Here is a 26266-nt window from a genome sequence, read left to right on the forward strand (position 1 = left end):
AATTTCCTATAACCTGAAGAAAGCAACCAAAATACAATGTATGAATCAACTATTTGTATAAAACCACTATTAACTGTCATGTGAACACTCTGGAGAAGTAAGGTGAAACAAATAAGGAAACATATCTTATAAATTCCTTTGAGATGATATTGGTATAGAAGGCAAATTGCAAGGCTTTAAATTTTTATTTTAATATTTATTTATTTATTTTATCTTGGTGGCACAGATTTGAAGTAATCATGCTCCCCTGTTCATGGTCTATTTTCTTAATATTGATCTGGTAATTCCTTTTTTTTTTCTTTTTCTTTGTCTTTTTTTTAAATGTTTGTTTTTGAGAGAGAGAGAGAGAGAAAGAGAGGAAAGAGAGAATGTGTGTGTGTGTGGGGGGGGAGGGGGCAAGGGGTAGAGAGAGGGGGAGATGCAGAATCTGAAACAGGCTCCAGACTCCGAGCTGTCAGCACAGAGCCTGATGCAGGGCCTGAACTCAGGAACTGTGATATCATGACCTTAGCTGAAGTCCCACGCTCAACCAACTGAGCCACCCAGGCACGCGGGCCTTTGTTTTGTTTTATTGTATGTTCCCATCATTTCTGCACCCCTCCCATTCTCATTACCTTTGTAGGTAACCATGCCAAAATATTGATGTCCTCAGATATGAATGCATCTTTGAAAACTATATTTAGTAAATTATAGTATGGGGGACCTGACACTCCTTTTTTCCTCCCCTGTTTCCTTCTCCAGACTTTTTCTTTTTTCTCTAAGAAATGCCTCAACTTTCATTGGTGAGAACATGGTGCCATCTCAACCAATCACAAACCAGATGTGTGCCTACACTACCCAGAGAGCGAATCGTGGAGACACCTTGGCTATGGTTGGTTCCTCCATGATGAGTGTTTACTTTTCCATTTTTCTTTTTGGCAAGGGAGAGGCCACACTACGTGGAATCCATTTAATCTCGGGCTCTTGCACAAGTAAATGCAGGGAGGTCTCCCTTTGTTACCTGGGCTCATGTCTTCGGCAGCTAGGCCTTTTGCTACTTGTGTTCTCATGGTTTACGGAGGCCTGTACATACCATACATAAACCACACACTACACATATAGGAATTATGCCGTGTGTGTGTGTGTGTGTGTGTTAATTTGTAAATGATACTGTGGTATGTAGATTTCAGGCTCTTTCTAACTTTGATTCTTAAACTATAATCAAAACATCTACCCATGTTTCTATATAAAAATTAAGATCACGGGGCGCCTGGGTGGCTCAGTCGGTTGAGCGTCCGACTTCGGCTCAGGTCATGATCTCGTGGTCAGTGAGTTCGAGCCCTGCGTCGGGCTCTGTGCTGACAGCTCGGAGCCTGGAGCCTGTTTTGGATTCTGTGTCTCCCTCTCTCTCTGCCCCTCCCCCATTCATGCTCTGTCTCTTTCTGGCTCAAAAATAAATAAATGTTAAAAATTAAAAAAAATAAATAAATTAAGATCACTAAATCTGATCCCTGCATAAGATGGCATCCAATGTTGGTGCCACATTGTATGTATTTAATCACCTTGGGATGACATCCAGGTTTCATCCTACTTTATTCGGCCACAAGAAACGTCATGATACATTTCATCTTACTTGCTGCTTCTTGGCATGAAATACATTCTTGGAAATATTGCTAGTGATCCTTTTGTCATCTGCATTTTCTATTTCTTCTACTATTTTCGTAGTTGTGATAATTGTATATTTAAAGGTTTGTTTCCTAACTTTATTGTTCTAGGTTATTGCTCTGTGAAAAAAGCTCTTAATAAAACTGTTACAGATACTCTTTAATAACAACATAACATATCATAACTACCTCATTGAAAAAATCTCTAGTCTTCTACTGTTACCTTATTTGAACACTGAAACTAGTTGACCAGTGACAGACCATCTCCTTTACTGAAACCATCTGTGGACATCAACTTTCTGTTGACATTAGCCACTTTCTTTCTTTCTTCTTTTTTTTTTTCCAGGCAAGACAAGTGTTTTATTTTCCAAAGCACTGAAAATTCTTTCTCTTTTATTCCTTGTCCTGATTCATGTCAATGTGTATAAAGAGGCTCCTTTGTAAGGTGATTTTTTTAATCATTTTTTTCTTCTCTTTACATTAAATGTTGCATGTTGAATCTAAATTTGGGATGAACTTTGGAGAGAAATCCTATTTTTTTTTTCTGGAAGGTATTAAGCAAGTATATCACTAACCTACCAGTCTTCTTCAATGAGAATTTGCAAAGAGAAAAATTTATAAGAATCAGAGATATTTCTCTTAAGTAACCATGACTGTAAGAAACTCTATATTGAAATGGTGATAAGGCTTATTCAACTAAAATTTATTGAGCCTGACACTCTACTAAATGCTGGGGTGTTCAGGGTGAACAAAAATTCACAGGCCCTGTCCCCATGGAAATCAGAATCTATCTGGGAAAACTGGAGGTTGGCAAATCTTCACCTACCTACTTGTTGAATTCTAGAATCAGATTTTCCATTCTGAAGACCCAAATACCTATATTCATTAAGATTGCAGGGTGATCCAAGTCCTGAAGGACTGATTCATGACAATTAAAATGGACAATGACTCAAGTAAACTCCAGAGTGTTATAATTAATATGCGATTAGAATTAATCCTAAGAAGAATTTGAATATGCAAATATTCCAGATCAATAGATTTTCTCCCTGTATTAAAAGACAATCAGCATTTCAAAGAGCACTTTTGTAAGAACAGAAAAAAAAGGTTAATTTATATCATTGTATAATAAACTTTTCAGTTATATAGGTCCATTGAGATAGGCTTGCCCTTGGAACCAAGGTCATTGTTGCTGGAAGGTTCTCTTTTGCCTGCACTGCACTTAATGTGCACTAAGGATTTTTTTACCCTCTGCCCAGTGTTTTTACTACGTATCATATTTCATTATTTTTATGGCATGCTTTCTCCAAATATTATCTGTAGATTTGTTCTATGCTTTGTGGTCAATGACATATAATTTGCTGTCAGCCAGGCAACAGTCACAATATAGTTGCATTTGCCTGCTGATGTGCCAAGTTGATCATAACTGTTCAGCTGCATGATGTGTGTTAATGGTGCTATGTGAATGGAAATTAATTGCAATTTAAAGTATCTTCAAAAATAACACTGTGATTTGACAGTAAAACAATTTATATATATATATATATATATATATATATATATATATATATATATATATATATGCTTTAAAGTGCCCTTTCAACAGGTATAAAAACATTCAAAGTAATAAGAAGGCATTGTGTCAGAAATGAATTGTCTGCAGCTTTACTTTCTTAGTGAGATGTGAAATAATGTCATGTGTTACACTCAGTCTGGCTGAGATTAGATGAAGAACCTCACAACAGGTTGTGTAGCCTGGCTTTGCGTAGCGTTGATATTTTAATTGATACTTTGGGAAAGAGTCTTGAACCCTCTGGAAATGGAAGTAAAACTCTGCATATATGTGTTTATGTCCTCTGAAGATATGGGTGGAGCAAAGCTTTCATATGATTCTCAAAGTTAAGAACTGCTGACCTGTAGCCATACACGGCTATCATAGACAACTTCCTTAAGCATATTATTTACAAGTTATTATTTAGGATAGTGTTTAGTGTTTGCTGCTCATTCTCTTAGTTGGTAATCACTTGCCTCACCCGCTGCTTTTACAAATATTTAGGCAACACCTCACTTATCTTCCTACACAGTGATAGTATATAAACCCCAAAATAGTAAAATATTAATCTCTTATAATGAAAGTGAAATTATTAAAGAATGAAATTATTGCAGGTGTTTTAACATATTGGAATATTCAGTCAGTGGGGGTATTTCAATCATTGTTCAAATTAGAATTTGAAGAATATATATTTGTACCTGTAACATGGAACTAGCAATGTATTCCATCTAGGTAACCTTTACCACAACAATATACTTAGTCTAGGTAACATTTACCATAATATCTGGGTCTCCTTAATAGTTTATAATCCATTGTACTGTGTCTGAATTGTATAAACAGAGAAAATCAGTGTTGGAGCTACAATTCCAACTTAATTGCCCTCCTTTAAAGTTTTACAGGTAGCTCTGGGAATATTTTAAATAATCTATGGTTACTCCTGGGTGAAAAGCAATTACAGCAAATATCCTTTCTATCAGGGTTGAGAATTATTATTTGTTTCTGCATCTGAGAAATCCCACCCAGTGAAATCAGAACATTGAAGACTTCATTTCCCAGATGACTTCCCATTAGGGAAAGGGAATGAACCACTTGCCATATTTACTAACTCTAAACACGACAACAAAAGAATTCAGGTTTTTTTGTTTTTTTTCAAGGCAGGTATGAAACAAACCCTGTATTCAAAACCCCTGTATTAGATAGCAACATATATTTTTTCCACTTTATTAATATATGCTCTAAACACATTTGGTAAAGATCAGATGCAAACATGACTGAAAAATATAGTGAATGTGTATGATGATGATATTTTAATATTAGAAAGCATAAATTAAAATAATGTTCCTATACAGTTACTATGGATACGTAGTTCCTATACAGTTCCTAGACAGTTACAGTTACTACAGTTACTATACGTGGCTGGGTGTGTAAAATAAACTTCCTTGACAGTAGTCCTAGTCATATCTATGGTTTCTTGGCAGATACATTACTTGTAAATCAGGTTTTTTCATAGATGCTTTCTAGGGACTATCTATAATGATGCTTCCCTCCTCCCAGCTCATTTGGTCATTTCCCATCCATGATTTTATTCTAGGATATATCATTAATTTTAATGATTTAAGTTTTTGAAATTCATAAAAATTAATCATTCTGCTATAACATCATTTAAATATGTAATTTAAGTATTAAAAAAATCAGTGGACAGATGCAGCCAGGATTTCATTGTTCCTAATTATACTTTTGTCATAAGAAATTGTTGAGTAAGAATAATAGGATATATTGTTGATATTTTTAAGAGATCTTAAAACAAGATATAAAATTTTCAAAAAATGATAAAAGTATGGGTGAAAGATTTTAATAGCATTTTATATATGAATTATGGAAATTTAGCAAACTAAATAAAATTTGACAAAGCCCAAGATCATATATATAGAAGCTAAATTAGTGCTTTGTCTTCTCACAAAACAATTTTAAAAGTATTATCCTAGGATAACATTTTTGCTTTGTTTTCTTACATTAACTTGAAATTCTAATTTTACCTCTAATATTACAATAAAAATTATTCACAGCCACATTTTGATTTGTCCACAATTGGCTATTTTGTGCTTCGTTCATATGGACATGGTTTTTAAGAATGGTATATATAAATTTAGTCAGTATAAATCTTATGCTTATATCTGCTCTTTATTTATAAGACTATTTCACTATAGGAGTCAAATATTCTCTTTTTAGGTGATGTTATTCATACTACGATATTTAAGATTAACTCATCCTTTCTGAGAGGAACTTGTGCTTATCAATGTATAAATATTTTGGTTCTGTTTAGAATTGGCTTATCTTCCTCAATGATGTAAACTGGATTACTAAACATAGGAATTAAGCAATCTTTCCACGTGTCCAAATTGGATTTTCTTTTTGTATTTCTGTGTGTTTCTGTGTGTTTCTGTGTGTGTGTGTGAGTGTGTGTGTGTGTGTGTGTGTGTGTGTGTGTGTGTTCCTTTCACACTCGTTTGGTCATCCATTAGCTGACACAGACTCTGCCACCTAAATGTATTTATGAAGATTTTTAGATATTTTTGACTAAGACACTCTACCATTGTATTTAAAATGCAGCAATTATGCACGTGCTTATTTCTTGTGTATTTTCAGATCTAGATCATTCATTCAACAAATACTGAGTGACTCACCCAAGTATTGTATATTCAATCACATAGGTTCATTCATCACTGAAGAAAAAGATTTTATTTTAGGAGCTTCAGTTTCAGTGCAGAGCCTTCACCATTGTCTGGGTTATTAAACTTTTTTCTAACTTTATTCTTTATCAGTTTGTCACTGAACTTTTGGGAATAATTCATTTAGTTTTTTGAGTAGGAAATGGGCGGTATTCTCGTAAACACTTTGTCTGCCCCCTTTGTTCTCCTCCTTGGTGCCTTCTGCACCCATGTTGCTCAGTCTTTAACAAAGCCAGGATAATACAGCAGATGGGGATTCTCTTTAATTATATTTCTGTCATAGTAATGGTTATCTTCTGCCTGGATCTGGAAGAACTGACAATGATTACACAGTTTCATGCTACAAATAAGAGCAGGTGCAGCTGTAAATAGTCCCTGATTAACAATTTCATTTAAATATTATAACAGATTTCTGTAGGGCAAATTACTCCCACTGGTAAGGAGGTGTACTTTTGTATATAATATAATTCACTAAATCCACAATTTAATTATGCTAGCAATAACAAAGCCCGTAGTGTGCTAAAAAAAATTCCAAATATATTAGCCCTTCAATCAAAATAACTACTGTAAAACAAATGAATTGTTATTAGAAATGTTCCTGATGGAGCAAAATTGTAAATTATCTCTCATCATCCTATTTCTGGGGTCATGTATTGGTTAGTGTTAACAAAATGGGAAACAAAAATAATAGTTTTAATCTTAGCATGTAGTTTGTATTTTTTCTATTCCACTCTTAATAATAAATACTAAAACCTCTAAATGAAGTACAGCATTTGTGAGTTTTTAAGAAATACCGCATTTAAGATATTTAATATCTGTTAGGAGTAGAACATATTTTTTTTTAAAGTTCCAACTTTATAATTTGATTATAGATTGAAAATAAATGTGTGATTAATTAAAATATGTTCATTTTAAATTGTAAGATGTCTATTAATTGTGCAGTTTCACAATTTCTGTTGAAAGCTACACTGTATGGAAGAAAAGATAGGGTTTAGTGTGCTATTCCCTTTCCAGTTGTCTTGTTTATATCTTGCGGGCTTTTTTTTTTTTTTACTACTGCTGCAAATTTAATTTTTCAAAGTTTTCATTCTTCCAAAAACATCTTTGCAGATATTTTTAATAAAATAAAACTAGTATAATTGGTAGCTAAAATAAGTTCTCATTTTTTTCTCTTACTGTCTCCATTTAAAAGTTGATCTTCAGAAAATTTATAACAATTTATATCAATTATCGTATCCAGTTGTTGTTAAAGTCTTGGTTGAGAAGTAAGATCCAGTTTATAAGAAGTAGTTTAGTTACTTAGTCATTAAAAGAAATATGGGCTTATCTAATTACTCTTTTGGACCACCATGTTGAGGCTGAGAATGTATAAGGTAAATTAGTTTAATGGTAATACCCAAGGTTTGCTGCTATGAATTCAAGTACCTGGGTTTTGGGTGGTAGATTAGGTGAATGCCTTTTACTTTAATGAATGCTCTGCTAATTGTTTAATGAATATTTTTTGGAAGTATTGCTTTGTTAGCTTGTTCATTGTTTCAAAAAATTTACGTCTGTCTCATCCATAATATTTAAAATAGAATTTCTATACATTATATAATTCATTTTAATTTGCATAATATATCAATACATGCAATAGATATCCATATTTAAATAAAACACAGGTATGAGTGATACCTAAAATATTTAATAACTCATACTGTATAGGGAGTGATTAATTAGAATAATGCCACAGCCCATCAGATTATGTCAGCTCTTAAAAATGGGTATGGCTTTACTGGAGCATCAGTAAATTACAATGCTATTCACTATAGATATGGATTACCCAAAATATCTTGTAAATCCAGATTTTCATATAATAGCATTCGTCAATACCATAAACTATGGCACTAAAAAGGTTAAAAGTTGTTAATTTAGAAAAACTGTCTTTTCATTTTTAGATGTACTTTAAACATGCCTTAATAGTTCAAGCTCAACTTTCAACTGTGTCCAATTCTCAATAGTAATTAAAAATGTTTTTTATCCTTTTTACTGTATAATTGGAAATGTCCTCCCAAAACACCGCATAATTAGAAACACTCATTTTATACATGTGCATTTATTATTTTAATTATTCTTGGTACAAATAACTGGATTTTAAAGGAAATATAAAACCAGCCCAGCATGAATATATTTGATTCAATTTTGTCCTCCAACAGTATCAATTTTATAATATTTAAATTTACATTGCATTAATATGTTTTCAAATAATTTCTAAAAGAAATGAGTCTTAAGGTACAGTCAAGATGCTGAAGACTTGCCCTACAGATCTCAAATTAATGGCTTTTAACAATTATAAATCATAATTTATTACACATGCCAATGCATAAACAAAGTTTGGATGTACAATTAGAAATTTAATTACATTGGAAATGTCACTGCATATTTAAACAGATGACCAGGCATTAGGGCCTGTGCAGATAACAGAATTCCCTCCTCCACACGTGTTTCACTGAAGGCTATGCTGTCTATCGAAATGACAAGGACTGGCTGCCAAAAGGGTATAAAGCATTATAGAAATTTTTATCTTTTAAAAAAAAATAATGTTTCATTTAGTTTTGAGAGACAGAGAGAGACAGAGTATGAGTGGGGGACAGGCAGAGAGAGAGGGAGACACAGAATCCGAAGCAGGCTCCAGGCTCTGAGCTGTCAGCACAGAGCCCCATGCAGGACTTGAACTGGTGAACTGCGAGTTCTTGACCTGAGCTGAAGTCAGAGCCAAAGTTAGATGCTTAACCGACTGAGCTGCCCGGGGGCCCCTAGAAATTTTTATCTTTCTGAAGAGGGTATTTCTTTGCAATATATTCATACATGATATGGTTTCAAAGTATTTTCAAGGAAAAAGGGTAATCTGAACAAATTACAACCTGTCAATTACATTGTTTGCATTAAATCTAAAAAAAATGTTTATTTTAATACCTGTTTATTTGTTGTGATGTTTTGTAGATGTTTCTTTAACCCACCAGAAAAAACTTTGTCTTATAAGTAAGAAATGTAATTCAGTAAATGAAGTACTGAGTTATGAAAATAAAAGACACAAATGCAAATTTAGTAGCTTTAAAATCGGAGTTTGTGCGTGCCTCTTTGGCAGCTGGTCCCGTGGTGAGGGTGGTGGTGAGGGGGCCGCTCTAGCCTGTAGACTGTGTCTGTGGCCGGGCACATATGTCCAGTCTCAGTGGACAGAGCTTGAGTGTATGGCACAGCAGGATCTGGCTCCAGTGCCCCGATAATGGGCTGTCCCCGGCAGCTCCCGGCCAGGAGTGAGGGTCTCTTCTGATCTGAGAATGGCTACTCCCCAGTATGAGCCAGTGGCTGAGATCGGTGTTGCTACCTATGGACACAAGGCCCATGGTCCCCACAGTGGCCACTTTGTGGCCCTCAAGAGTGTGAGAGTTCCTAATGGAAGAGGTGCTGGCGGGGGCCTTCCCATCAGCACAGTTCATGAGGTGGCCTTACTGAGGCAGCTGGAAGCTTTTGAACATCCCAGTGTTGTCCACCTGATGGACCTTTGTGCCATGGCCCAAACTGCCTGAGAGACCAAAGTGACCCTGGTGTTTGAGTGTGTAGACCAAGACCAAAGGCCGTATCTGGACAAGGCACCCCCACCAGGCTTGCCAGTGGAGACTATCAAGGAAATGATGCGCCAGTTCTAAGAGGCCTAGATTTCCTTCATGCCAACTGTACCATTCACTGAGATCTGAAGCCAGAGAGCATTCTGGTGACAAATGGTGGGACAGTCAAGTTGGCTGACTTTGGCCCGGCCAGAATCTACAGCTATCAGATGGCAGTGATACCTGTGGTTGTTACCCTCTGGCGCCGTTCTCCAGACGTTCTTTGCAGTCTACGCATGCAACACCCGTGGCCATGTGGAGCATTGGCTGTATCTTCGCAGAGGTGTTTCCTCGCAAGGCTCTCTCCTGTGGAAACTCTGAAGCTCACCAGTTAGGCAAGATCTTTGGACTGGTCGGGTGCCCCCCGAGTATGACTGGCCCCGAAATGTGTCTCTGACTGGAGGAGCCTTTTCCTCAGAGGGCCCAGCCCAGTGCAGTCAGTGGTACCTGAGATAGAGGAGTCTGGAGCACAGCTGCTCCTAGAGATGCTGACTTTGAACCCACACGAGTGAATCCCTGCAGCACCTTTACCTAAAACTGGCAGAAGGTAAACCCAGAGCAAGCAGTGAGTGGCTGCAGCTGTACCCAGAGAAGAAGTCCGTCACTTTTCTCTTCCTTCGAACGCTTGAGTGGAGAGCCCCCCAACTGTGATGGCCATCTTAGCCTTCGTCTCTGATGAAGCCTTCATCTCTGAGGCTGTGGAAACAACTCCTCCATCGTTTTACAGAGAATATTTTGCTGCCTTAATGACATTCCCCTCCCTCCTTTCGAAGCTTATCCTTCCCCTGCCCCCCATTTCTGTACATCAAGGAGTGTGCTCCTTGCTCTCCCCTTTACTATCTTGATATTGGGATCTTTTTTTATAAAGGAAAAAGAAAACAAACAAACAAATAAATAAATAAATAAATAGCTTTAAAATTGTTTGGGGCACCTGGGTGGCTGAGTCAATTAAGCGTCAGACTTTGGCTCAGGTCATGATCTCACAGTTTGTGGGTTTCTGTCCCGTATTGGGCCCTGTGCTGACAGCTCAGAGCGTGGAGCCTCTTCAGATACTGTGTCTTCCTCTCTCTCTGCCCCTCCCCCACTTTTTAAAAACAAACATTAAAAAATTATTTAATAAGGTATTTGTGAATAAGGAAATTAGTGTGCTGATATTAATATAAAATGTTCTTAATTTTTATATGACTAATGAATTTTATTTGTATCACTTAAGAATTTTCAGGTTTCCATATAAATTCTGTGAAAAATGGAAACATTTTATAATTGAAAGTAATAATGCATTGAGTATAGAGTGGCAGAACCAAATTTCTTCATCATTTGTGAGAGAAAACCCTGATTTTGAAGTAGTTTTTAAGAAAATAATGTTTAAACAATATTTATATACTATAGTGAAAATACTGCTTAGTAGAAAAATAGTTATCCATTTTTCAAGGGATATTACTGAGAGAAAGAAGTCACTCATATATCTTTAACCATGACGTTTATATATGGTTAACTTAATCCCTAACTATGAATGATGGCAACACTTTCTCAGGCATATCACCGTATTCATTCACTCCCTGTAATATATAACAGTTGAACATCTTCCATGGAGTAGATCCAATTCCAGGCACTGAGGATAATGAATAAAATAGACTGATTTCTCTCATGGAGTAACATTCTAGTAGGAGAGATAGACAGTAAACAAGCAATATAATGCTGGTTAATAGTGCTACAAAGAATTAATGTTAGGTTGGGAGAAAAGAGAGATACAGGACAGAAATGTTTTAAAATGGATAGAGAAGACTTCATAGATGTAGACCTATTTGGTTAAGATTTAAGAGTGAAGTATGAGAGGGGCACCTGCCTAGCTCAGTTGGTGGAGCATCCAACACTTGACCTTGGGGTTGTGAGTTTGAATTCCAAGTTGAGTGTAGAGTTACTAAATAAATAAATAAACAAATAAATAAATAGAATTTTTTTGAAAAAAGTAACATATGAGCTATTTGAGGACAAAACTTTCCAGACAAAAGAACAAAACATTGCTCGATATGTTCAAGAAGCAGCAGGAGGAAATGGCTACAGAGAAGTTGGTGAGGAGAGGGATGGAATGAGAAGGTGAGGAGGTGGTCAGGGACTATTCAGGGAGAGGCTCTAAAACATAGATGACAAGGACATTGGATGTTATTTTTTATTTATTAAACAAATTTATTCAGTAAGAGGCTTTTAAGAAGAGACTGATAATCATCTCTTTGACCAGGGACACTTTGGATCAACTGGTTAAGTCCATGTAGTCAGTGGGTTGATTCATATACCAAAAGCATTTTTGTTGTTTAGTAAATTTAGTTGTAAATATCATGTTTACAATAAGGAGAAGGAAACTTCATTACTATATAAAGTTAGGGTTTATTAAAGATGAACTTGTTGGAATTATGATTGACCACCACATATGAAATGGAGCATATTTTCATTTGCTATCTGTGTATTTTCTGTGGTGAGATGTCTGTAAAGATCTTTGGCCTGTTTTTCAATCAGGTTATTTGTTTCCTTATTGTTGAGATTTAGGAGTTCTTTATATATTTTGGATAACCATCCTTTATCAGAAATATTTTGGAAATATTTACTCCTATTGACTGGTCTTCTTATTCTCTTGATAGTGTCTTTCACAGAGAATTGTTTATAATTTTAATGAAGTCCAGCCTATCAATTATTTGTTTCATGGATATCTTTGGTATTGTAGCTAAAAAGGTATCCTGTATTGAAGGTCATCTAAGCTTTTTTTTTTTTTTTTTTAGTTTCACAGTTTTGTTTTTTACATTAAAGTTTATCATCCAGTAGGGTTACTTTTGTGAAGGGTACAAGGTGTGTGTCTAGATTAATTTATTTTTTCCATGTGCATGTACAGCCACTCCAGCACCATTTGTTTTCGAGACTATCTTTGCTCCATTGTATTGCCTTAGTTTCATTGTGAAATACCAGTTAACTGTATTTATGATACTATTCCTGGGCTCTCTCTTCTGTTCCATTGATCTCCTTGCCTATTCTGTAGCGAGTACCACACTGTCTTCATTATTACAGCTGTAAAATAAGTCTGGAAGTCAGGTAACATCAGTCTTCGATCTTTGTTCTTCTCTTTCAGTATTTGATTATTCTGGGACTTTTGCCTCTCCATGTAAACTTTAGAATCATTTTGTCAACATCCATCAAATAACTTGCTAGGATTTTGATTAGAATTGTATTGAATTTATAATCAAGTCAGGAAGAATTGACATCTTGTTTTTTTTTTTTTTTTTTATGTTTATTTGCTTCTGAGAGAGAGAGAGAAACAAAGAGTGAGTGGGGGAGGGGCAGAGAGAGAGGAAAACACAGAATCCAAAGCAGGCTCCAGGCTCTGAGCTGTCAGCACAGAGCCCAAAGTGGGGCTGGAACTCACGAACTGTGAGACCATGACCTGAGCGGAAGTCAGACACTTAATTGCCACCCAGGTGCCCCAACATCTTGATTTCATTGAGTCTTCCCGTCTGTGGATACGGAATAGTTCTCCATTTATTTAGTTTTTCTTTGATTTTATTCATCAGATTTTTATACTTTTTCTCATTAGATCTTGTAAGTATTTTGTTAGATTTATACTTATGCATTTTATTTTTCATGATGCGAATGTAATGGCATTATGTTTTTAACTTCAAATTCCATTTGTTCATTATCAACATATTGGAAACAAATTGACTCTTGTATCTTAATTTTATATCCCTCAGCATCCCTGTAATCACTTATTAGTTCCAGGGGTTTTTTTGGTTGAACCTTTCAGATTTTCTATGTAGACAATCATGTTATCTGTGAACAAAGACAATTTTACATCTTCTTTCCCAGTGTACACATTTCATTTCCTGTTATTTATTGATTTTTAGCAAAGACTTCTAGTACAATGTTGGAAAGAACTGGTAAGGAGGAACATTCTAGCCTTGTTCCTGATCTTACTGAGAAAACTTCAAATTTCTCACCATTAAGTGTGATGATAGCTATAGGTTTTTTATAGATATTCTTGGAGTTGAGGAAGTTCCCTCTAATCCTAGTTTACTGAGAGTTTTATAGATAAATCTATATCTAGGTAGGTAGGTAGCAAGGAAGGAAGGAAGGAAGGAAAGAAAGAAAAGAAAGAAAGAAAGAAGAAAGAAAGAAGGAAAGAAAAAGAAAAGAATCTATTGGTAGCATCATGTGCTATTTCTTTGTTAAGCTGTTGGTGGATTACATTGTTTTTCAAATGTTCACTCAGCTTTGCATACCTGAGATAAGTTCCACTTGGTCATGGTGTACTATTTTTTTTTATATATATTGATAGATTTAATTTTCTAATATTTTGTTGAGGACTTTTGCATCTATGTTCTCAAGGGATATTGGTGTACAATTTCCTTATAATCCCTTTGCCTGATTTTGGTATTGGTGTAATACTGGCCTCATAAAAAGAGTTGGTATGTATTTCTTCTGCTTCTTTATTGTGAAAGAGACTGCAGAGAATCAGTATGTTGTGTGTTTTGTTTTGTTTTGTTTTTGTTTTTATAATGTTTGGTAGAATTCATGACCAAACGCTTCTGGGCCTAGAGGCTTTCTGTTTGGGAAGATTATTAATTGCTAACCCAAGTTCTTGATAGATGGAGACCTATTCAGATTGTCTATTTTTTCTTGTGTGAGTTTTGGTAAATTGTGTTTTTCAAGGAATTGGTTTATTTTATCTAGGTTATCAAATTTGTGGGCCTAGAGTTGTTCATGGTATTCCTTAATTATCCTTTTAAAGCCTATGTGATCTATGGTGATATCCCCTATCCCATTTCTTTTATTAATAAAGTTGTCTCTTCTCTACTTTTTATTGGTTGTCCTGTCGAACTTTTCAAAGAACTACTTTTTACCTTTTTTGATTTTCTCTTTGGATTTCCTATTTCCAGTTTCATTGATTTAACTCTTATGACTCCTTTTCTTCTGTTTGCTTTGGATTTTTATCTCCTTTTTTTAGTTTCCAGAGGTAGAAGTTTAGATTACTGATTTTAGATATGCTTTTTTTTTCTAACATATACATTCACTGCTATAAATTTCCATCTAAGAATATTTTGCTGCATCCCATAAATTTTGATGTTTTCGTTTACATTTAGTTCTAAACATTTTTAAATTCCTCTATTATGTCTTTTTGGTCTAAAGTATAATTCAAGTTCAGTGTGTCCTTACTGATTTTCTGTCTGGATAGTCTATCTGTTGTTGAAAGATATTCAAGTTCCTTGCTATTATTACATTATTGCCTATTTCTCCCTTCAGATCTGTTGTTATTTTCTTAAGTAGGTGCTCTGTTGTTGCATGCATATATATTAATGATTGTTATATCTTTTTGATGAATTGGCCCCTTTGTCTTATATAATGACCTTTTTTTTCTCTTGTTGTAGTCTTTACTTAAATTTTGTTTTGTCTGATGTAAGTATTGCTATTCTGCTTTCTTGTGGTTTCTTTTTGCATGAGATAACTTTTCCCATCACTTCACTTTGAGCCTGTGCATCCTCAAAGCTTAAGTGAGTCCGTTGTAGGCAGCATACAGTTAGGTCTTGATTTTTCAAGCTGTTTATCCACTCTGTGCCTTTTGATTGGAGAATTTAATCCACTTGTGTTTAAAGCAATTATTGATAGAGAAGTAGTAACTACTGCCATCTTATTACTTGTTTTCTTGCTCTTTTGTAGTTCCATTTTCCTTTCTCTTTTTACTATCTTTCCTTATGAAGTCATGATTTGTTTTTTAGTTATGTACTTTAATTTCTTTATCTTTTGTGAATTGAGCATAAGCTTTTGCTTTGTGATTATCATGGGTTTACATAAAACATCTTAGAGATATAACAGTCTATTTTAAGCTGATAACTTAGATCACATACAAATATTCTACCTTTGTACTCTCCCCCCATATGTTATGCTTTTGATGTTACAACTTATCTCTTTTTATACTGTGTATCCATTAACAAACTATTGAAGCTGTAGTTATTTTTAATACTTTTGTCATTTAACCTTTATACTACAGTTAGGATTAATACACTACAATATTAGAGACTACAGGAGTTGGCCTGGTGATGAATCAGGCCAGCACTGGGGTCCATGGTGAATTTGGGCACTCATTTCACTCTTCTCTCCAGTGGAGAATGTTTCTCTTCGTGCCGAGTGGCCCAGGGTTGAGGGAGGGACAATGGCAGTAACGTGAGTCTATGTTTCCTACTCTTTTCAGTGTACATTTTCTAATTTCTGTGCTTCACCTAGGAACTTTAATCACTTGCCTGTAACCTGTAGCTCTTGTAAGGGTATTTTTTTGGTGCATGGATAGTTGTTCAAATTAATGTTTCTGGGAGAGGATGGATACCAGAAATTCCTATACTGACATTTTGCTGATATCAGGGTATACAATCTGTTCTTTTAAATTTGTTAAGATGTGTTTATGACCCAGGAATCATTCTTTGATAGTGTAGTAATAACATATGGAAGCTCTTTTTTGATGTTCTTGATTACATACATGGATGGATTAAAAAAAATTAACAACTACCTTATAATTCAAATGCATCATGAAATTTCTTTCAAGAATGTTCTTCAAATAACATCTGGATAATCAACAAATATTTAGAGATAGTCTATGGAGTATAGAGTATAAACATAGTGTGGTAGATGCTTTGAAATCACACAACTTCTAATAACTTATACACTGAATAGTCTAATAGTTTCAGATTTTTAATAGGCAATGAAATAGCTTTCAAAATGAATTTATAAATAACTACTAAATAAATGTCAAATAAATCTCTTCAAAGGATTTAAGAAGATATAGAAAACTACTTAGAGCCTTTTAAAATTCCTACAGTATTTTCTATTCTTACTGGTATCCTTTTATTTCTAAAAGGAAAGAAGTCAAAGTAATTTCTGGATCTGTAGGTAAAATTTTCAATAAATATTCAAAAACTGGAAAATAGTTTCTGTTTCCATTGTAACTTTGTCTTCATATTTTAGAAATGCTGTCTTACAAGATTAAGAAAAGACTGGCAAAAATGGTAACATAATCAATAATTCATTATATTAGTATACTTATATTGAAAAAAGGCATATTCTAGGACTAGGCTTGAGAAAAGGTCTCCAGTGTATATTTATAATTAGTAAAGTTAATACATTTATTTGGAGGAGTTTTTTTTTCCCTTTTGTTTCTGACTTCTTTTGAAATTATTCATATTATTATCCCTACTGTTATATACAAATATTTATCAGCAGTAATATGGCGTAGAAGTAAAAATGAATATTTTCACTGAGTGTTACGAATATAAAATACTCATGCTTAATTTATGAGTTTTCTTTTTCTACTTTCTTAATCATAGTCTTTCTAATCCTTGCCCTTATCTCCGCTGGACACTCTGAAGTGAAGTTTGTAATAGAAAGTCACACAATAAGTCCTCCTTGAGGAAATTTAATTGTGTTTGTGCTAACCTATAATTATGCCTTTCCAAAGAATTGCATGGCCATCAGGTAAGATAGGCAGCACTGAATGTATGAAACTTTTCAAACTTGGCCTTTTCTTTGCCTGGATAAAAATTTAAATCAAATGATGTCATCCCATTTATTAATAAAAGTGTTTTTACTTTAACGCCTGAGAAGGAACTCTTATTAAGTAAATTAGTTGCTCAGAGTTGAAGGCCAGTTACGCAGTGCCAGAGCAGAGGAAGGCCAAGAGGTCACGCAAGACACCGGGTGTTGTACTGCTGTGGGCCTCTTCATACACTGGCACCTGCACGTTTTCAAATGTTTTCAGAGGTCGCTGAAGAAATTAGTTCTCTTAGGTGGCTGACCCAGTGCTTTACATCTCAGTCTGAAGGGCAGAGAACCTATGACGTGTATAAACCCAGGTGAGTTGAAGAAGAGGCAGGAGAGTGCTCCCTGGACGGCTGCTCTCCTTGGCCCCTGCCAAGCGTAGAGGAAGCCTGAGCTCTAGGAACATGGCTTCTTTACATGCACGCTCACCAACCAGTTCTTTCTCTCCAGCCAGTCTCGTTATTGGCTCCACCCTGTGCACTGGCAAGATCACCTCAGTGCGGTAGATTAAGCGTGTGTGCACACACTGTTCAGCCAGGTTGCTTGGGCTTGAATGGCAGCCTTGACCCTTACCAGCAGTGTAAATATGGGGAAGTTATTAAACCCCTTGTACCTCAGTTTCCTCTTTAAAATGACGGGCAAGAATAGCATCTCTCACAGGAGTTATTTAATCAGTAAATGTGTCAAAATATGCAAGGAACTTAGAACAGGCCTTGGAAGATTCAGAGCACTGATTTTTTCATTGTGTTGTTGTGCTTATTACAGAATGTGTCCCAATTCAATTATATTAGTTGGATCATTTCCCTCAGGTATAAGCACTTTCAGTGGTTTACATCTGTTGGTATTTTGTTAGTCTCAATCTAACTGATCATTGCTATTCTCATTGGAGGTTCTTAGCACATTAAAAGACACATGGAAATACTTTAACTCTCTAATTACAGACAATTATTTACTTTTCTAGACAAATTGAAAGATACAGGTTTGAGAGACTAATGATGAACTTATATCTACTACGTACTAGTATGTAGTACAACAAAGATATAAAGTGCAGACTGTTTTGCTCTGATTATGGGGAGAATTGCAAATAATTTTTCATGGTACAATTTAATGTATTTAAATTACCAAACACAATGGATGCATTACAGCTACAACAGAAAAGTTCACATTTTCAGTATGTTTGGAAAGGCAGCCTCTCGAAGCCCTAATTCTAAAACCTGGAATATAAACTGTAGCAATTCTTAACGATGCATGAACACATTGTGATTACTTTTGCAACACTGCCAAAGGCAAAAGAATTTGGTAACTTCTTGTTGGAGTGGATGAACCTATGGATGAATTTGACTTGTTTTGACAAACTGTTTTAGCTAACAAAGACATAAGCTTCGTTATTGCTTCCAGAATATCCTAGTAAACTCGTCTTTGTGTTGTTTAGTGTGTAACAAGGGGAAGAATCTTTCCCCCTACCTGGGTCTTCTATTCTTTTGATGGCTTGGTTTCTATGTGGATTAAAAAAGAATGCAATAATAATGAGACCACACGATGTTGGCATTTTCATTCACACTCCTCATATAAATCCTTCCACATTAGCCTTTTTGCTGTTCTGTGACAGAATAGTGCCTCCATATTTCCTCACAACTTCAGCCTAGGGTCATAGGCAGAATTTATTGCTTTTGGACAAAGGCTATATCTTACAAGACATATAGATGAAAGAGTAGTCAAAACTTAGATTTTAAAATAAGTTATGAAGTTTAAAACAGAGCTAAGAGTGAATTCCAGCTTATAAATCTGGGTAGAAATTCAGGTTTTAAATTTTATCTGCAAAGGCAACAGCCCAATTTATCATGACTTTTTTTTTTTTTTTTTTAAACCTCAGAGAGGAAAACAACCTGAGGTCGTCCTCGTCTTTTTTTTTTTTTTTTTTTTTAAGTCAAACCAAGCAGAGTCTAAAGTCAAGTGTGATTAGGCAGAAAACATTATATATTCAAGTGCTGGATATGTTCATAACAAAATTTTTTTTGCCTATGAGCATGAATTGAATTTATTTGAAAATGAATTCAGGCTGCTTAGTGGATCACAGTTCAAATTGTCCTTGAGGAAGTATATGTGAACTCTAGTTTTAGTACCGTTAAAAGAGCTGAGCTCATATATAAGAAAATATGTTCAACAATTATACGTTTATTATTTTTCATTATTATGTCTTTTTTATTTTTTATGATTTTCTCAATCATCAGCCCTTTGATTTCATGTTTTTCTCATTCTAAAATCACAAAATGGTCAAACATAATGAAAATCAACAAATGTTCAATGATAATGATAATTCAAGATACTGTGATTTTACTATCCTAGAATAATTGTAGATTTCTTTGTATGTTGGTTGTCTAAACTGCATATAAATGCACAGTATTCAATGCAGTATCAGAAAAAGTTATGTATTTTTGCCAATGTTCGATATTCCAAAAATAGAATAAGACTACTTTATTAATATCTTTTTTTAAAATAGAAGTTGAGATATATTTCTCTGAAAGTTCATGGGATCTGGTAAAAAAGAGCTTTCATGACAATGTAAAGTCGGTATTATGGTGGCTGTAATCTCCTACATTGTTTGTATTCAGTTTCTAACATGCCTAGCGATGGATGGCAAAATGATACTTTGAAAAGTATCTGTGGAAACACCTTAGGATGCAATTTGTCCGTGTACATCTCTAGCGTCCAAAAGATTTTTCTGACTTTGTGTACTAGACTTATTCATGAATTATACATGCCAGATGGACCCTGTGAGGTTACGTACGGAACTGATGTACTTTCCAAACATTTTGGATTACTCTTCACTCTACTTCCATTCAGAAAAATAATTCTTAGAGCCTTTCAAGTTTTCATTTGCATCATGCCTGCTTTCAGGAAAATTGAGCATTAAAGATAGTAATGTAATATCTATCTATCTATCTATCTATCTATCTATCTATCTATCTATCATCTGTCTTTGTAGAGTTCATTCTTATAGAATATCTCAGTACTTGCTTAGACGGAAATTCAAATAGTATTTTTTAATAAGGTTGAAATAGTAGTACTCCAACCCTCCAAATCTTCAGATACAAGCGGAGTGATCCCAGATACTATTTCTCTCAAAAAGATAAAAGAATGAATAAATGTACCCTAGTTTTGTTATCTTTTTTTTACTTAGAAAATTATGCTTCAGTTTTTCTTTGCAAATTTTAGAAGCAAAAGATATGACCTGATCTCTCTACAAAGGTATTGACAAAATGAGTTTTGCTCTCCTTCTCAATTCCAAACTCTGATAAATATGTTTTTGTTTATGTACAGAAAAATCCAAGCAAAGCAGTTGGGCATTTATCTGTGTGCTGATAGGATATAATTGACATGTTATTTCTGATGTGCTTTTACAGCCTACAACCTGCTGTTTGTTAAGCAGATAAAAGACTGTTAGGTTAAAAGAACACTAACAATTTTCTGATTCCCTGCAACTGGTCACCAATTATAATAATCTCTCTCTATATATGTATATGTGTTTATTTACAAGGCATCTGTCTAAGGCTCTATATGTGAGTTCTGCTCTCCCGTAAGCCCCTGATTGTAACTGATTAAAACAGCAGTGTGGACATTACCAACAACAGAGAGGGCATTTATTATTTCACATGTTGCCAGTATTTCTTTTGTGATTTACAAACATTTCAGTAATGGGATCCTTTATGGGATTTGGATATAATGAAATTATTTGTTAGGACATTTGAAAGGCAGGTAGATGCTTGGCAGAAACATTAGAAGCCATGTGATTATTATTTATTTAAACAATGTTTAAGTGTATTTGACATGTTAGTTTCAGGCATACAACATCATGATTTAACAATTATATACATTATGGAATGCTAACCATGATCAGTATTTTATAATATTAACGAGTATATTTTCAATGCTGTACTTTTCATCCCCTTGGTTTATTTATTTTATAATTGGAATTGTGTACCTCTTAATCCTCTTTACCCATTTTGCCCATTCTCCATCACCTTCTCCTTTGGCAACCACCAGTTTGTTTTCTATATTTGAATCTGTTTCTCTCTTTGTTGTGGTGGTGGTTTACATTTGTTTTGTTTTTTTTTTTTTAAATTCCACATGTAAGTGAAATTATATGGTATTTGTCTTTGTCTGGCTTATTTCACTTAGGATAACATCCTCTAAAAAGAAAAAAAAAAAATAATAATACCCTGTAGATCCATTCATGTTGCAAATTGCAAGATTTCATTTTTAGGGGTGAGTAATATTCCACTGTATATGTATACCACATCTTCCTTATCCATTTGTCTATCAAAAACACTATTTCAAAAAAGATATATTCACTCCTATGGTTATTGTAGTGTTATTTACAATTGCCGAGATATGGAAGCCCCATGGTTATTTTAGACATACAGAGAGAATGTCTAAAAATTGAGAGGGAACACGCAGTATCAGTTTCTTATCTATGCCTATGTCATAGGGCCTAATGTTGCAAATGTCACACACCGCCCCAGGAGGTGAGGCTGCTATTTAGGTCTTTCTCTCAAAGCTCTTTCTTTAGGATTATTTGCTTTTCTGAAGCTTAAATTCAGTAAAAATCAAAGTGGAAAACCTACCTCTGTCAATGTGCATAATCTATATAATATTAATTATTGAATTTTTAAAATTCAGTTTCAGACTTACCATAAGACTTTTAGCATCTTTTAGTGGCAGCTGGTGAAGATTTGTACATAGATACTGAAACAATGGAAGAAGGAAATACACACCTTTCTTTTCCTTGGTAGGTTATATTAAATATTATAAAGATGATTAATGGGATATGGAAATTTCCAGATAAACATAGTTTGAATAAAACCACACGGAAAGCAGTGTTTCTTCAAAAATAGTGATACAAATAGCTTTGATATTTATAGCACACTTATTGCATGGCAGATTCAGTGCTAAGACTTTACCTGTCATATCTCCTTTATTTCCTTCCTAAACATGTAAATGGCTTTTTACAGATAACTTGACCAGAATTGCATGATGACAGAGTTGGGTTGCCAAACTAGGCAGAGAGCCCACTCCCCTCACCACAATCCATGAATAGAATTTTAGAAAAATGCAAGATATTTAGCGGCAGATGCTATTTACTTTTTTTCGAACATGCTTCTTCTCAGAGAATATCATTCATTGTATTTTATGTTCATAGAATCCAGAGTATTGATGCAAGTGATATCAATAGGTGATAAAAGATTCTTAAAGTCATCAATGTAATGAGATTAAGGTAAACCATATACTAACTGAGACACATGAAAGAACGCAATGTATCAAAATAAATCCTTTAAATAATTTAACACTGCTTGTTGGTCTCATCCTGGTTTTAATGAGCAGCATCTGAGTTGATACATCAGTCCCTTTAAAGGGATGCTGACAATATGGATGTTACATTTGTTTCTCTGTTCAAATCTTGATTCCTTAGTTGAATCCCCATATTTTTATTAAATTTTTTCACTTATTTAAGTAATCTCTGCACCCAACATGGAACTCGAACTCAAGACCCCAGCCAAGATCAAGAGCTGAATGCTCTCCTGACTGAGCCTGCTAGGCACCCCGATCTCCATACCTTTATTTCTATGCCTATATATTCTGTTAAAGAGCAATTAGATCCATGCAGTTTAATTAAACAAATACTATAATTTCTTTCATTTTTAAGACACTCTTCTAAGCATAATGATAATTGTGGAGTAAAATGTGTCCCCTGTATTCAAAAGATAATCTATAGACTAAGAGAAAATTCTTGTAAACTGCGTATCTGATAAAGCAGTAGTATCTAGAATATTTTGAGAGTTTAAAGAACACTCAAACTCAACAATTAAAAAACCAAACAGTTCAACTAGGAAACTCAAAAGACATGAGACATTTCACCAAACAATTACACAACTGGCAAATAAGGATATGAAGAGATGTTCAGCTTGTAAGCCATGAGGATAATGCAAATGGTAACCCCAATGAGATATTACTACACACCTATTAGAATGGCCGAAATAATTGCCATACATTAATAATGCTGTTGAGGATGTAGGAACACTGTGCCACTCGTACATTGTTTGTGAGCATGTATAATGTTTCAGCCCCTCCAGAAAGAAGTTAGTAGTTTCTTTAAAAAAAAAAAATGAACATGTAAATATTATGTGACACACCAGTTGCACTTCTGGCCATTTTCACAGAAAAAAATGAAGACTTATGTCCACACAAAATCTGTACACGAATGTGTATAGCAGCTTTATCTGTAGTTGCCCAAACTGGAAGCCACCTAGATGTTCATTAAGAAATGAATGGTAAGGGGCACCTGGGTGGCTCAGTCGGTTGAGCCTCCGACTTCGGCTCAGGTCATGATCTCACAGTTTGTGGGTTCGAGCCCCACGTCGGGCTCTGTGCTGACCTCTTGCTCAGAGCCTGGAGCCTGTTCAGATCCTGTGTCTCCTTCTCTCTCTGTCCCTCCCCTACTCACGCTTTGCCTCACTCTGTTTCTCAAAAATAAATAAATGTAAAAAAAAAATTTTTTTTAAAAGAAGTGAATGGTTGAAAAACTTGTGCTACATTCAGCAGTCCAAGGAACAAAGTATTGTTACATGAAGCTCTTCGAATGAATCTCCACAAAAATTATGCTGAGTGAAAAAAGACAATCGCAGAAAGTTATGTACTGTTTGATTCCAAGTATACAACATTCTTGAAGTGACAAAATTATAGAAACAAAGGACAGATCACTAGTTGCCTAGGGTTCAGATGAAAGTGGAAAGTGAATGAATGTGAGTGTTAAAAAAGCAAGCAGGATTCTTGTGATGGAAATGTTCTGTATCATGACCATATTGTCAATCTCCTCTTGTATTATAGTTTTGCAAGATGCTTCCATAGGGGGACTCTGACTAAAGGTAAAAGGTATCTTTCGGTATTATTTCTTACAACTGCAAATGAATCTCCAATGATCTCAAAATAAAAAGTTTAATTAAAAGAGCAAAAATGTGATATGCACCTTTAAAATTTACTTTCTAACCTAGGTCCAGGTATCTGTAACACCTTTGAAAATAATCTGTATTGAAAATGACTCTTGACAAATACAGTCAATTATTTCCCACTCAACTTAGGCAAGAAAAATATTTTCAGTCTATTAAATAATTATGAGAACAGAAATCCATAGCTATGTGTCCATTTTAATGAAGCAACTTTATATTTTGTGTTGAATATATGATCAACTGCAACTGGTAGCTACATAGCAAAATCCTTAGATTATGACTCAAAATCTAGTAAAGATTACCTAAAAGAGCTAAGAAATTACTGGCCACCAATGAGAGTAACTTACTGTTTATTTCTCAGATACATTACATTGTCATTTCCCAGGTAGTCTACAGTAGTTATTAATTTGCTTTCAAAATAAAGTCAGATTCTTCATCCATATTTTATAATACTTCCAAAATTGGTCTGGGTAAAAAAGGAAGTCACGGGAGCCTGGGTGACTCGGTTGAGCATCTGACTTTTGGTTTTGGCTCAAGTCACGATCCCAGGATTGTGGGGTTGAGCCCTGCGTCAGGCTCCGTATTGAGCTTAGAGGCTGATTAAGATTTTCTCTCTCTCTGCCCCTCTCCCCTGCTCATGCTCTCTCTCTCTCTCCCACTACACACTGACACTTTTCTCAAATATTTAAATATTTTACCATGGCAAACCCTGTAAATAGGTTGTACTGTTATTGTTACCATTATCCTCACCTTCACCACTTTGCAGATAGGTCAAATGAGGCCTAGAGAGCAGCCCGAATGAGGTTGTCCAAGGTAAACATCAGTCATAAATGGTAGTACTGGGATTCTTACTGAGGTTTGGCTCCTGAACGCTCCATGTAGTGTGTATCCATTTTTTTTTTCCTATGTGTAAGTCAGTATGCAGTGTCCGATCATTACTTTAAAAAATTTTTTAAAATATTTTTATTTATTTTTGAGACAGAGAGAGACAGAGCATGAACGGGGGAGGGGCAGAGAGAGAGGGAGACACAGAATCCAAAGCAGGCTCCAGATTCTGAGCTGTCAGCACAGAGACCGACGAGGGGTTCGAACTCACGGAGTGTGAGATCATAACCTGAGCTGAAGGCGGATGCTTAACTGACTGAGCCACCCAGGAACCCCCGATCAGTACTTTTTAGGGATTTGCTTACTTCAGAATGAATATAATTGCCTACTTGCATTTTAGTAGATTTTTATGCTATATGCCAAAGTTACTAAGATTAAACTTCAGTGACTCTCATAACATTATTGGAAATTTTCCAAATATAATAAGGTTTATTGTGCATTAGCCTAAATGGTCACACTGTCAGGATTCAATTGAGCATAGCAATGGAAGCTTATAGTCCAATGTACTGTGTACAAAACAAACAAACAAAAAGCTAGGCTTGAGCAAGTGAAATACTCAGTTTTCACAGGTAATAGAATTTTAATAGCAGTGTCAGGAATCAGATTCTCTGAAAACACAATTTTTTGAGGTGACAGAGGTTTTTCAGGTAAGCTGAGATTTTTATTTTGTTGACTGTGAATAGAAATTTCCTAGCATGCTTTGTGAATGGCATTGTATACAAAGCTGGTTTGCTTTGGGTCTTGTTTTCCCAGGGAGGCAGTGACAAAGTGATGCTACTCAGAGGCAATGTCGTGTCTGCAAATGGAAACACAAGAATCCCAGTGATGTTTACATGTGAAAATAATGCCAAAAAAAGGCATATGTTAGCTCGATACTCACAGATTAAGGGACTTTTTTTTCTTTGATAATAGTAGGTATAAAGTGCCATTGAATAATTTTGCGAACTTATGTGTGTTGGTAAAGATAGGCTAGGCTGTGCTGCAGTAACAGAAAAACTCAAAAATACCAGGGTTAAACACCACCAAGGTTTAATTTATACTCATATAAAGTCTATGAATTTGGGTATTTCTGTCACGCATTTTGTAACTGTAACATCTGGCACGCATGGCTTCCATGTTTGTCACTGGGTGGGACAGATTGGTGAGAAGACAGATTGGGTCATAACTGCCTTGAACCAGCAGTGAAACATCTCACTTTCCTTTGGCCAGAGCTAATCACATGACCTCAAACTAACTATAAAAA

The 26266-nt window shown here is 35.0% G+C and overlaps 1 protein-coding gene and 1 pseudogene across 4 annotated transcripts in view; both read left to right on the forward strand.

Annotated features, from left to right (window-relative positions):
- The window catches only part of SGCZ (sarcoglycan zeta), a 1075859-nt gene that overhangs the window by 504481 nt on the left and 545112 nt on the right, over positions 1-26266 (forward strand). The gene's annotated exons all lie outside the window — the stretch shown is intronic.
- LOC109277218 (cyclin-dependent kinase 4-like) lies at positions 9242-10352 on the forward strand (annotated as a pseudogene).

Source organism: Panthera pardus, unplaced genomic scaffold (assembly GCF_024362965.1).
Source record: "Panthera pardus isolate Hobbes unplaced genomic scaffold, ASM2436296v1 HiC_scaffold_13, whole genome shotgun sequence".
Lineage (NCBI taxonomy): Eukaryota > Metazoa > Chordata > Mammalia > Carnivora > Felidae > Panthera > Panthera pardus.